Source organism: Ovis canadensis, chromosome 2 (genome assembly GCF_042477335.2).
Source record: "Ovis canadensis isolate MfBH-ARS-UI-01 breed Bighorn chromosome 2, ARS-UI_OviCan_v2, whole genome shotgun sequence".
Lineage (NCBI taxonomy): Eukaryota > Metazoa > Chordata > Mammalia > Artiodactyla > Bovidae > Ovis > Ovis canadensis.
The window spans coordinates 15,661,605-15,674,743 of NC_091246.1; the positions used below are offsets into that span (position 1 = coordinate 15,661,605).

Sequence of the window (13,139 nt, forward strand, 5' to 3'; positions counted from 1 at the left end):
CCATCCTTGGTACCAAAGTCTTAACTCTGTTTCCCACCATTCACTTGCCAGGACACAAGGACGACACACTGCATGCTGGGAGTGGATTCCACAGCAGCCCAGCCTTTCATGAAGAGTCCCGTGGGAGCCTAAATCATTACACTTTGTGTCGGGCCCCAAAGGAGGACCACTCCCCAGAGTGGCCAGTCTGTTGCGTATGGAGAGCAAAGCTGAGTCAAAGTCAATTTCAGCATCCACGGGATGGGGCCGCCCTGCTGGAAGGAGATGCACCTCGTAGCAGTTGGGGACCAGATTTCAAAGGTCTTGCCTGGGAAGATTCTTGGGGCAGATCAGGTGAGACGGTGACCCCTCGGTGACTCCTGAAGACTGCTAGCGTCACAAACATGCACTTGTTAACAGAAGGTCAAGGTGGGGAAGTTCGACCCTGAGGGAAGCAGGGGACAGGACAGGGGAGGGAAAGCCCACTTCCTAAGAGCCAAGAACTGCCTGGAGAGAGACTTCTCACACCCACCAGGGCGAGTCCCCAGTGCCTGCTTTAGAGGTCAAAGTCCGGCCGCCTAGAGCAAGACACACAAGTCCTTCACGGACTGGCCTCTCCTCCCAGACAGCTGCCTTCTGCCCGCTCCTCGCCATCTGTACAGGGCCATTGCTCAGCCATACAGAAAGGCCGAGCACCTCTGATGCTTCAGGCTCTCCTCAGCTTCACGCTGTATGTTTCCAAAGTCGACTTCACCCCCTGACAGACCTCTGCTCATCCCTCGAGGCCAATCCAACCGGCATCTCCGCTGGAGGTCTTTCTAAGTCTCTGGTCGCTCCTGTTACCAGGCGCTGTCTGCTCCTGTGTAAACTCTTAGGCGAGTTGATGGCTCAGTTCCCACCTTTGTAAATCAGAAACAAAATAATAATAATAATAATGTATCTCACTGAGTTGATGTGAAGATTCAGTGACATGAAATAAACCCAATGATGAGACACGGCCTGGCCAACCTCAGTGCTGATCCATCCGGCACTGCCTCTCTGGTACCAAGGAAACTAGTAGGGAACTTTCTAACAGGAGCTGCAACCTCAAAAGCAACCCCCTCAGCCTTTGCCTTTGGTGGGGACTCCTTGTTTCTATCAGAGCTCAAATTAAGCTTTTGGGCTGCAAAGGCATCCTTAGCCATCCTAGCAGAGAAGCCCTCACCTGTCTGAGGTTCCCATTCAGCTGTGTTTGTGCCACTGTGAAGCCCCCAGGCCCCTGTACAGCAACATCTGTTTCCATGCCTCTCTCCCATTGCACCGAGAGGGGGACCGTTTCTGAATCCAAATGCTCTCTGTTTCCGTGATGAAAGAATGCCAACAGGAGGACTGTTTTTTCCCACACCCCTGGAGAAATTCCCTACAGGCGGAACACACGTCCAGTTAGAGAGGAGCAGCAGCAGGTAAACATTTTCTCAGGAAGGAAAAGGAGGAGTGGGCAGGGGGCACAAATAAAATCTGCAATTTTTGCCATAAGCTGTTGTCTGTGGAAGCGGGAAAGAGGCAAGGATTTTGTACACACATTTACTTCACTTTGATCTCAGACTTTCAGAGATTTGCAGCATCGTATTTTGGCAAAAAAACTGAAAGACTCCCATTGGAGGTTTAAACGCCATTCTAAGAGCATACCTCCAGTGACAGGGAGCTTGCTACCTATCAAAATAATCCATTCCACATTTGGTATCTCTGACTACTGGAGTTTCCTTTAATGTTGATCAACCGCTTTTTCCATTAGTCATCCATCTGCCCCTTGAGCCCCATAGAATCCATCTGCTTCCTATTCCCAGGATAGACCTTTCAAGGCAGGGCTCTTATACCCCCAGCCTCATCCTTCCTCCAAAGCAACACCCCAGTTTCCTCTGCCAAGGCTTCAGAGCCCTTCCCAACCTGGTCATCTACTTCCACTTCAATGGATCGCCACCAATTGGTCCCACTCACAATGCAGAACCCAGAGCTGAGGGCAGAACTTGTGGTTGACTCCAGACAGCTCAAAGCAACAATTCTGACTCTCAGAACCAGAGGTCCTTAAAGATCATCCCAGAAAGCCCAGCTCCCCTACCTCACAGATGAGACTGAAGGCCATAGACATGCAGGAATTTACCCCAGGGTTCTGATAGCCCAGGAGAACAATAGAATCACCTCTGTCAACAATAAACAATATCATCACTGTTGTTGTTTGCATTGGCAGACACATCACAGGATGAACTCATATTGGGCTTCAGTCTCAGAATTGTGATGTTTTCTTCAATGATGTCAACATTAATCTTGCAATTCCTTCTAGTAAACAAATCAGTAATAAGAATAATAATAATAAATAAATCATAGATAGGTAGGTAGACAGATGGAGGAAATCTTTAGAAACAAGAAGTAGATTAGTGGTTGCTGGAGAGCTGCAAGGAGGAGAAGATGGGGAGGGATTGCTAATTTGTACAAACTCTCCTTGGGGGGTGATTAAAATGTTCTGAAATCTGATAGAGGATGGTTACACAACTCAGTGAATGTACCAAAAGTCTCTGAATTATGCACTTAGAAAGGGCGAATCTTACAGTATGTGACTTTTATCTCAAAAAAGCTGTGATCATCTGAAAAAATATAGGAATAGTTGATGTCGACTTTCTTCAGCCTTTCCTTAGAGCCTTTAGTCAACAGATCCTCAAAGGATTCCAAGGATTCAGATGACTGATATCACCAGTCAGAACAAACCTTGGAAATTCCTGCTTGGATGTTTTTTAAACTTCTGATTCCAAGTCAGCATTCCAAGAAATGGTCTCCATCACAGTCTGTTTGGGTCTCAGATGTGAACTGCCAGGGTCCAAGTTACGAACACTCCCTGTGTGTTGAAAGCCTTAAATAATCATCTTGCTTAGTCTTCCCAGAAGTCTCTTAGGCAGTGGTTCTCAGACTTGCGAGTGCATCAGAAATGCCCAGAGGGCTGTTGAAATTCAGATTGTTGGTCTCCACCTCAGAGTTTCTGATTCAGTAGGTCCAGGGTGGGACTCAAGTTTCCAGGTGATGCCATTGCTTCTGGTGTGGGAATCACACACGACACTTAATTCTCCTGTTTTACAAATGAGGAAATGGAAGCTCAGGGAGAGTCAGGAAGGTGCCCAGAATCACAGGATGTAGCAGAGACTACGGTGAGCTGCCCCCAAGAACGTTTCTCACATCTCTCCCCTCTTGCTGTTCTCAAGAAACAGTTTGAGGACTTCCCTGGTGGTCCAGTGGTTAAGACTCTGCACTCTCAATGCAGGGGACACAGGTTCGATCCCTGGTTGGGGAACTAAGATCCCACATGCTATAAAGCATGGCCTAAAAAGTAATTAATCAATTAATTTTAAAAAAAAGATAGAGGTTTAAAATGTTGATTATCCTTTTCCAACATTTCTTGCAGCTAGAGTTGGCTAGGTGACATGATTCCCACCAGGGTCCCTCCTTCCTGCACCAAATCCTGGCAGGATGCTGGGAGATTTGTTTTCATGTCATGCTAGAGACATGCTAGAGACATTGAGCAGGAGGACAAAATATCCCCAGGTCCTTGAATATTGGCAGCTGACCCAACAATCCGTACACTACTGTACACTTTTTATTATGTATGAAAAATAAACCCCAATTGGTTTAAGCTACTATTAGTCATACATTCCATTATTTATAGCTATCATCCCTAAAGATACACAAGAATGATCAATATGGGGGCAAGGATGTAAGCCCACCGAACTGCTGACTCATTCATTCCACTGTCCACACTGCCACTAGAGATGGAATTTTTTGGCTCTGAAGTACTCAACACACCTAAGAAATATCTTCACTTCCATCTAATAATGTTCTTCAAAGGGAAGTGGCTTGAGGAATTTGCCTCAATTCTCCAGCAAAGGAATTGGATGTGGTTTGAATCTAACCAATGTCCCATAACTGACCCGAGTAAGGGTGCCTTTAGAACCTTATACTCAAAGTGTGGTCCACCCACCAGCAGCAGCAGCATCACCTTGGTGACAGAAGCCGAATTTCTGCCCCAGTCCCAGTCGTGGGAATCAGAATCTGCACGTTATCCAGATCCCCAGGAGCTTCGTATGCTCACTGAAGACTGAGAAGTAGAGTACTGGCTCAATGGTTCCCAAGACTGAGGGTTAGAATCACCCGGAAATCTACAACCAAATATACAAACCAAAAAAACTGAGTCCCAGACCTCACCCCAGACCTGCTGAATCAAAATTCCACTTCAGTAGGAACCAGAAGCCACATCACTAGATCTTGATACTGTTTTGTTCATGGACCTTTCTGAGAACTTCATTAAAGCTGTACTCTTTCTTGCAGAGAACTGAGTGACTACATATATGCATTCTACTTCCAATTTCAGGAATTCAGTGAAGTCCACCCAGAGTCTTCCTAGGACGTGTGAACTGCAAAAAAAAAAAAAAAAAAAAAAACAGGAGCTCTCTTTACATGTCCAGGCAGTTATGGAAGTGCACTCAGGATCCTAATGAGAAGAGGCAGCCTCGCTCCTGTCAGCTGGACCAGCCCGGTTAGTTCTCACCTGAAGATGGTTTATGTAACCAGCGAGAGCCCAAGGTCACCATTCAGTTAGCAGCTTCTGCAGCGAGCACAGCTTTGTGCTGCTCGGGCTTTCCCATCACCGCAGATTACAGAGCTTTTCATTTCATTTTCACCCAATTAACCTAATTCACATGGAGGATGACTTCCTGCTCAACCACGGCCCATGAGGATGCCACAGAGGCAGGTGCCTTGTTCAATTAAGAGGAGATTTTGAAAAACACATGCACAACACACTCTTCAAAACAAGGTATTCAACAGGCAGGGGCAGAGCACCTCAGCCTCCCCCCACCGACTGGCAGCGCCATCTCCCTCCACCCACACATTTCTATACCACCTTTATTTCCGCATTTTATCATGCAATTGATTACTGGTGTTTTCAGACCTCAGGCTCCTGGAGGCAAATGATGAGTTTTCATCACTCATCATTTATATCGTATATAGTAATATATATCTAGACCTGGTAAAAGTAGGCACAGAAAAGATGATGATTGGGTGGATGAGTAAATAGAGAGATGGAAAGATGGAGGTGCTGATCTTCAAGTATAGTAAACTGAAAAGAACAGGAAGGGTCTAGAAAACTCAAAGACAGGCTCTCCTTTGCTCTAGATAGCCATGAAGTCTCAGTCAATGCATTTAACCTTGAGTCCTGGTTTAATCCCCCGCTTCATGGATCACTGCCTTGCCATGGCAAAGGAGCTTGCTATGAACCATGCAGCGCAGGACTACCCAAGATGGACAGGTCATAGTGGAGAGTTCTGGCAAAATGTGGCCCACTGGAGGAAGCAATGGCAAACCACTCCAGTATTCTTGCCACGAGAGCCCCATGAACAGTATACAAAGGCAGAAAGATATGACACCAGAAGATGAGCTCCCCAGGTCGGAAGGTGTACAGCATGCTACTAGGGAAGAGAGGAGGGCGATTACTAATGGCTGCAGGCTTGGGCGAACTCCGGGAGATGGTGAGGGACAGGGAGGCCTGGGGTGCTGCCATCCATGGGGTTGCAAACAGCTGGACACAATTTAGCAACTGAACAACCACCACAACTTGGTTTACCCTCTACAAGATGGATGGTGCCATTAAGAACACACAACTGGATTTCTGATTTCTGTGTTCAGTTTCTGTGACAACTGAATTAGAGACTATGTGTAAACACGTTTTTGGGGAGAGCAGCCCTCAGACTAGGATGTAGAAAGGGATGGGTCCCAAACTAGCAGAGCTGGGCTCTAGGTCTGGCTTTACCATTGCCGGGTATCTGACTTTGGGCAAGCAGTCTTAAACTCTCTGTGCTTGCTTCCTGTTTTGAGTAATGAGGATGGCAGTGATTCCCTCCCTGGGGCTCTGAAGGAGGCACTAAGACGTGGGCAGAGTGCAGTGCTGGCGCTTTATGCCACATTGCTGGATGGCATCTATGGTCTTGGAGTTGCTGATGGGATGCCAGTGGGATGTGGTTGGATAAGAAAAATTGCCATTTCATTAAATGTGATCACATTGTGCGGGAAAGCATAATCCAACAAGGAGATCTTTAATTAGAGGTGGAGAGGGAACAGGGTGTCCTAGGAGAATTCTCACCATGCAGGACTCACAGCTCAGCACTCTACAGAACATAAAGCTTTCAAAGCCAAGTTTCACAATTTTCCACCACATGAGCAAACTTCATTTGCCTTGATGAGGCAATAACTTCACGCTTTTATGTATTTCCCTTTTCGCCCCTTTTCCTGGCCTCCTCACTCACCCACTGCTTTCCTCACAGCCCCCTGCTTCATTCTGTTCCCTTCCCAGCCCCCGAGGTGCCCAAGCTGCTCAGTGATTTGGGGCCAGAGTCCTGGGTTCAAATCTGTGTGCACGACCTCCCATTTCAGTTCACCTCCCTGGACCTCAGTTCCCTTCGTATCCAGCATCATCCACTCAGCCTCAGGGGCGGGGGCTGCTGTCAGCGGTTAGCAAAACATCACAGCCGCTATGGTGGGTGCTGGGAGATCATAGTTTCTCTCTTCTGTGTGTGTTTGTGTGTGTGTGTGTGTGTGTGTGTGTGTTTACACGGGGATCCAGCTAGAAGAAGCTCCAGTGGATCTGATTCATTTGCTCAGGAAGAAGGGGAAGTGAGAAATCCCCAGACTGAAACCATTCTTGGATGGAAGCCCTCTGCTGCCAAAGCCTATAGAAACATCCTGGTATTTTACAAGCCTCTGGCGCCTTCCACCAGGGCTGGGAGGCTGATTCGGCCGGAAGGGCTAGCAGATCTCCTCTTGACCACCCTGGGGTTCTGCCTCTCTCTCTGCCCAGCTGCTGTCTGTCCAGAGGCAGTTAGGCATCAGCCCAGGAAGGGATATTCTTGGCTCAGAATGCTCCTCCCCAAACACCCAACTCAAGAACCCAAACCATGGGCAAGCTTGTGTTTAGGAAGAGCTCTCACAGCAGAAGAGCAGCGAGGAGGCTTGTGAAGGGGCAAGCCTCTGAAGCCCTATTCTGTGGGGCAGTGGTCAACTGCCCATCCATGTTGCCTGAGTGCCCCCTCATCCCAGTGCAGCTCACGTTAGGCTCACACACATGTGGCTCTGGGCAGTGTCTGCTATCGTCTCCAGCCCCATCAGTTCTCGCAACAGGGAGAGGAGGAGAAACTGCTAAGTAGCCCTGGGAGGCTGAGCTGCTCAGTTCTCCACCTACTACACGCTGGGCTCTTTCGTAGGCACCTCAAGTCACCTCTTCCCTGTGGTGGACCCTACTGGGCTCATTTTACAGATGAAGAAACTGAGGCCCATGGAGGTATAAAGTGCCCAGGTGAACTCAGCTGGACCATAGCAGACTCAGGTTTCAAACATGTATCTGGCTAATATTCTGTGCAGTGGCCTTTCCACTCCCCAGGACATGTCAGACACCCGCATCCTATAATTTTTCAGACTTTCCACCCAAGTTTCTGGGGGCTTCAAGGCCCAGCTTGAAGGGCAAGCAGAAGAGCACAAAGTGTCACACAGCAGAATACACACGCTGGGGGGTGAATCGGGGCTTTCCTTCTGCACAGTCACGGGGCAGGAACACCCACCCTTCGCCTGTATTAGCACTGACCACGGCTCCGGAAGTCATCCCTTAGCAGAATGGGGCACAGAAACCATCCAATCAGTGCCTGGAATACCCCAAAGTTCCAGAGTTCACAAGCTGTCCAAGTTTGTAGCCTCCGGCCTACAAAATACTCTTCACACAGCCAACTTGGGCCAAACTAGCACCTCTCAGAGGCTGCACTTATAGCAGGGCAAAATGACTGATTGAGCAAGTGTGGCTTGGGCCTATAGGCTAAGACTCCAGTCGTAAATAACAAGCTTGAGGGGGGAACAATTTATCAGTAGAATGATAGGAAGCCCATGGGTAAAACCAGAACTGCACTTTCTCACCGTGCAGAGTGGATGTGAAATTTCCCCCCATTTCTCTGTAAATAAGGGGCTGGCACTACCGGTGAAATAATTTACGACCCAATGTGTTCCACTGTAAATGGCTGCTCTGTTTACGGGCTGTAAAAACATCTCTGAACACACTGACCTTCAGCAGGTGAGCCCTGGAGTTTATAGCGCTGAGGAATTGTTTTACTGCTCTCGCAGGGGCCACGGTCATGCTGGACACCTGTTGGGGGTCAGAGGTGGGGGACACGGGCCTCCAGAATCTCAGGAAGACAAAACCCACGGAGGAGCAAGGTGACCCTACGCGAACCAACCAGATAAAACAAACCACCAGTGCCCAGCCAGAGCTTGGCCAGGGGCAGGCATCCAAGTCCAGAGCAAGCCGGTTAAACTGACCTAAGTGGGAATTCCCTGGTGATCCATGGGTTAGGACATGGCACGTTCACTCCCAAGGGCCCAGGTTCAATCCCTGGTCGGGAAACTGAGATCCTGCAGGCCACGTGGCATGGCCAAATAAACAAGCAAATAAATAGACAGACCTAGGCTAAGGAGTGTGGCCTGGAGGGCACTGCTAGAGTTGGAAGGTCCTGTCAGAGGTTTCCCAGGGGGTGCTAGAGGTAAAGAACCCACCTACCAATTCAGGAAACACAGAAGAGATGTGGGTTCAATCCCTGGGTCACAAAGATCCCCTGGAGGAGAGCATGACCACCCACTCTAGTATTCTTGCTTGGAGGATCCCATGGACAGAGGAGCCTGGTGGGCTACAGTCCATAGGGTTGCAAAGAATCGGACAGAACTGAAGCAACTTAGCACGCAGGCACGTCAGAGGTCAAGAGAATGGAATCCTAGACAGGTCCTGAGGAAATGCCATGGGCCAAGCTGGGATAATCTAAGTAAATTGATAATTATGAGGAGCAGGAGCAAGAGAAAGCTTAAAGGTGGTGTATTAGTCAGGATTTCCAGAGAAATAGAGCCAATAAGATGTGAGTGTGTGTGTGTGTGTGTGTGTGTGTGTACACCCCCAGGCTCCTCTGTTCATGGGATTTCCTATCGCAGGGGATCTTCCTGACCCAGGGATTGAACCCACATCTCTTGCGTCTCCTGCATTAGCAGGTGGATTCTTAACCACTGAGCCACTTCGGAAGACCATATATGTATATAATAATATTTATAAAAGGAGATTTATCCTAGGAATTGGGTCATGAAGTTATGGAGGCCAAAAGTTCCACAGTCTACCACCCGCAAACCAGATAATCTCTGTCAGAGGTGCTGAATGCCTGACACCCAGGAGCACTGAGGTCCAAGGGCAGAAGACAGACGCTTTAGCTTAAGTAGAGAAAGAACTTGTCCCTCCCCCCCGCCCCCGCCGTTTTGTTCTGTTGAGGCCCCAGGGGACTGGGTGATGCTCACCAGCACTGATGGAGGATGACCTTTACTCAGGTTACCCATTCAAACGCTCAGCTCTCCTGAAGACACCCTCACAGATACACCCAGAAATCAGGCATTACCAGGTATCTGGGCATCCCTTAGCCCAGTCAAGTTGGCACATCAAATTAACCATCACAGATAGGGGAATTCCCTGGTGGTCCAGTGGTTAGGATGCTGCCCTTCCACTGCAGGGGGCACAGGTTCGATCCCTAGTCGGAGAACTAAGATCTCACAAGATGCATGGTGCAGTCAAGAAATAAAAATAAAAACCATCACAGATGGGAACTACAGCCTGACAGCGAACAAATCTAGATTAGAGGCCAACTGAGAAATGTTTTAGAAAGTATTCATGAGTCAAAGAAGCAGAAATGATGCATGGGTGAACTGAACTGACAGAAAAGAGCAGGTTCAGGGCAAATAAAAATACTTTTTCTTCTTTACCCTTTGGCTTGCTCTGAGAAGGTTTCCTTTTTGCCTATCAATGCCTCCATATGGAGATTTCAGAGGGGCCTCAATGTGAAGCTCACATCCCCAAAGCCAGTCGCCAGACTCTCCGGGAAGATGAAGTACCAGCCTCAGCTGGGTGGATATTCTTTAAGTCTTCACCAGAAAGCTAAGGCAACATTTGGCCAAACCTCTAGCGTTTCACACCATGTTATCAGGCACAGACCCTTTGAGAACAGAGAGATTACACCAGAGACGGAAGATGGCCCAGCTAAAAGCACACTTGGAGGTCTCCGAGCCCTTCAAGGCGGTGATGCAAGCGAGGACTGCGTACAGTTTGTCCACATGAAGAGTCCTGGAAGACGTCTTTCCACTCCACAAGCATCCTGGCCAAATGAGGAAGAGTCAAAAGGGTTGGCTTGAAGTTGCCCAATACTCCAGGCCTCTGGGGAGAAAGAAGGAAGAAGCGGGCCATTGCGTCCAGACCAAGTTAGAAACGTAATGGCCCCCATTCCTGGTGTTTTTAATACTGTGCCTTTGAAGGGAATTTTCATTTTTTAATTGAAAAAAAAAATTACGGTTGATGACCTGCCAGCCCTTCACACATAGAATTATCATCGAACGCCAGAGGCCTCCAGCCTTCTGTAAATAAACAGGTAGAACAGTGTCTGAGAAGACTTTCAGCTTGGGGCTGGTGGGGTTGACGGGGAGTCCTTCATTCCTACTCTCCCGGTATGCATATCACATGCCCACTCATGTGCATCCACAGACACACACACACATGCACACGCTTACACACATGGGACTCCTCAAGCAAGGCTTCTCCAACCATCATAACCCAGCACTGAACACTGGGCCTGGGCTAGTATGGCTACATAACTAACTGGCAAATACATTATTTAATAAATAAGAGTATAAATGAGAGCTAGAAAACAGACTATGAGGAAGAGGGAGAGGAGAGGATACAAAGCAGATGTAGGTTGAAATCTTGCACCCAGAGTGCTCGGCAGTCTATCGGCAAGAGCAAAATTGCATAACGCTTTCAAAACTACAAAGCCCCTCCACAGCCCATGTCTCTCGATTCTCATCCCCCTGCAAGAGGTAAGGTCTTTGTGCTGATGTTATAGAAGAGGAAGCTAAAGTCCAGGAAGGCCTGCCGGTTTGTCCGAGGTGGAAAAGAACAGAGCAAGGAACTGAAACTTCTGAAGTCAAAGCTCCTGGTCTTCAGGCTTGGGACCCCTGGATTAAATCTACACAGTGTAAGCCTGTGACGCCATCACAGTCTAGGAAGACAGGAAAAGCTAACAATGTCCATCTATTCATTCTTTTGTATTGGGCACTTGATACATTCCAGGTTGTTGGAGGAGCTAGAGTCACAATAGATGGGATGGTCCCTGTCCTCCCCAAAGACCGAAGGGTGAAAAAGATAAACAAGATAATTAGAGACTGGGAGGAGTGCCATTAAAGAGAGAAACAAGGCGATGGAATAGAAAGTAATTGTGGGACTTCCCTGGTGGTCCAGTGGTTAAGAATCTGCCTTGCAATGAGGGGACATGGGTTCAGTTCCTGGTCAGGGAACTAAGATCGCACATGCCAAGGGCCAGCTAAGCCCCTGCTCCACAACTACTGAGCCAGCACACTCAGTAAGATCCCACGTGTCACAACTAAGACCCAACAGAGCCAAAATAAATAGTAAATAAATAATATCTTAAAGCTAAAGAAGGTATATATATATATATATATTTTTTTTTAAGAAAAGAAAAAAGTAATTGCGGGAGTTCATTTGGATGGGTAGCTCTAGAAGCTTCGGAGAAATGTTCATATGAACCAAGAGCTAAAGGATGAGAATGAGCCAGTCTTGCTGAGAGCATTCCCGGCAGAGAAAGGGAGCATGTGTCAAGGGCTGGAGGCAGTAAAGAGTCCGTAGAGACCTAGATGAAGAAGGAGGCCAATGTGACAGGAATATGACTCAGAGAAAAGAGTCTTCCATGGATGTAAATGTCAGTATAGACCTGGATGTGGATGGAGACCATTTGGCTTTGCCTGCCCAACTTCCCACTCCCTTCTTCCGGCTTCAGAATATCATTTTCCTTTGAATAATTACTCTTCCACTATTCTCATGCCATGAGGTTGGGTGGGTTGACCCTGCTCCCAGCACCAGAAGTGAGCAGGAAAAGTATGCTTGGATCATGATTCCCTGCCTCCATCTTCTCCGCATCATCCCACCAACTATCCCACCCATCCACCCCACCAGCCTGGACACCATGTTACTCAACTAGACCAGTAAACAGAACTTCCACCAGAACTTCTGGTAAAGAGGTAAGCATGAGTTGGGACTGGGGACCATCACATCACATGGAGGACATGCCTTAGAATAAACCACCCCAGAGCAGAGCTGAGCTGAGAACAAGCCCTGCAGCTATTGTCTGAGCCCCAGGATCCAGCTGCACCTAAACTTTTCACCTATGTGAGTCATTAGATCCATTTTTTTTTTTCTCAACCAAGTTTGAGACAGAGTTTCTCCAACTTACAACTCATGCATGATCCACCCTTACACAGCCATACTGACTGCCAGGTGGCAAACTGACCGAGAAGGGGCAAAAGTAGACCCCTCAGAAGGCCATCTGGGCATCAGGAGAGCAGGATCCAAACTTCCAGCCAACAGCATCCAGATTTTTGGAGCAACTGATTACACTGAAATGTCTGGGCATCTGTATACTGCATCCCGCTCGCAGGTCAGGTTCACCTGATGGATAGAGGCACCCACACTTCACGTGGGTTCCCTCCATCAGCCTGGATCACTCTCATATTCTAGGTCTCAGTTCAAAGGACCCTTTCTCAGACTGGTTTCTACCCAAGGGGACTCTACCACTTCTTTTTTTTTAAAAAAATATAAATATTTATTTATTTATTTTGGCTGTACCAGGTCTTAGTTGCAGCATGGAAACTCTTAGTTTCAACATGTGGGAGCTAGTTCCCTGACCAGGGATCGAACCTGGGTCCCCTGCATTGGGAGCACAGAGTCTTTGCTGCTGGACCACCAGGGAAGTCCCCTCACCGGCTCTTTTCCATCCCATCAATTGGCTCATGGGTTCACAGCATATCGCCATGGTCCATAATTATCTTGCTTATTTATTTGTTTGTCCTTTTGGTCTGTGTCTCCCAGGGAAATGAAGGCAAGCTTGAGGAAGATAGGGACATGTCTCTTCTATTCAGCTCCCCTAGCTATTGTGTCTCTTGCTCCTAAACACAGTTGGAATACAGCAGGTGCTCAATAAATACAGTTTGTCCACCTTTTGACCCCAGAC

The 13,139-nt window shown here is 47.9% G+C and overlaps 2 non-coding genes across 2 annotated transcripts; one reads left to right on the plus strand and one right to left on the minus strand.

The window, feature by feature from the left end:
• Positions 1-3,225: 3,225 nt before the first annotated feature.
• Positions 3,226-3,298, plus strand: TRNAE-CUC (transfer RNA glutamic acid (anticodon CUC)). Its single transcript has one exon. It is a non-coding gene; the product is annotated as a tRNA-Glu (tRNA).
• A 9,507-nt stretch (positions 3,299-12,805) lies between these two features.
• On the minus strand, positions 12,806-12,878 carry TRNAG-CCC (transfer RNA glycine (anticodon CCC)). Its single transcript has one exon. It is a non-coding gene; the product is annotated as a tRNA-Gly (tRNA).
• Positions 12,879-13,139: the final 261 nt, after the last annotated feature.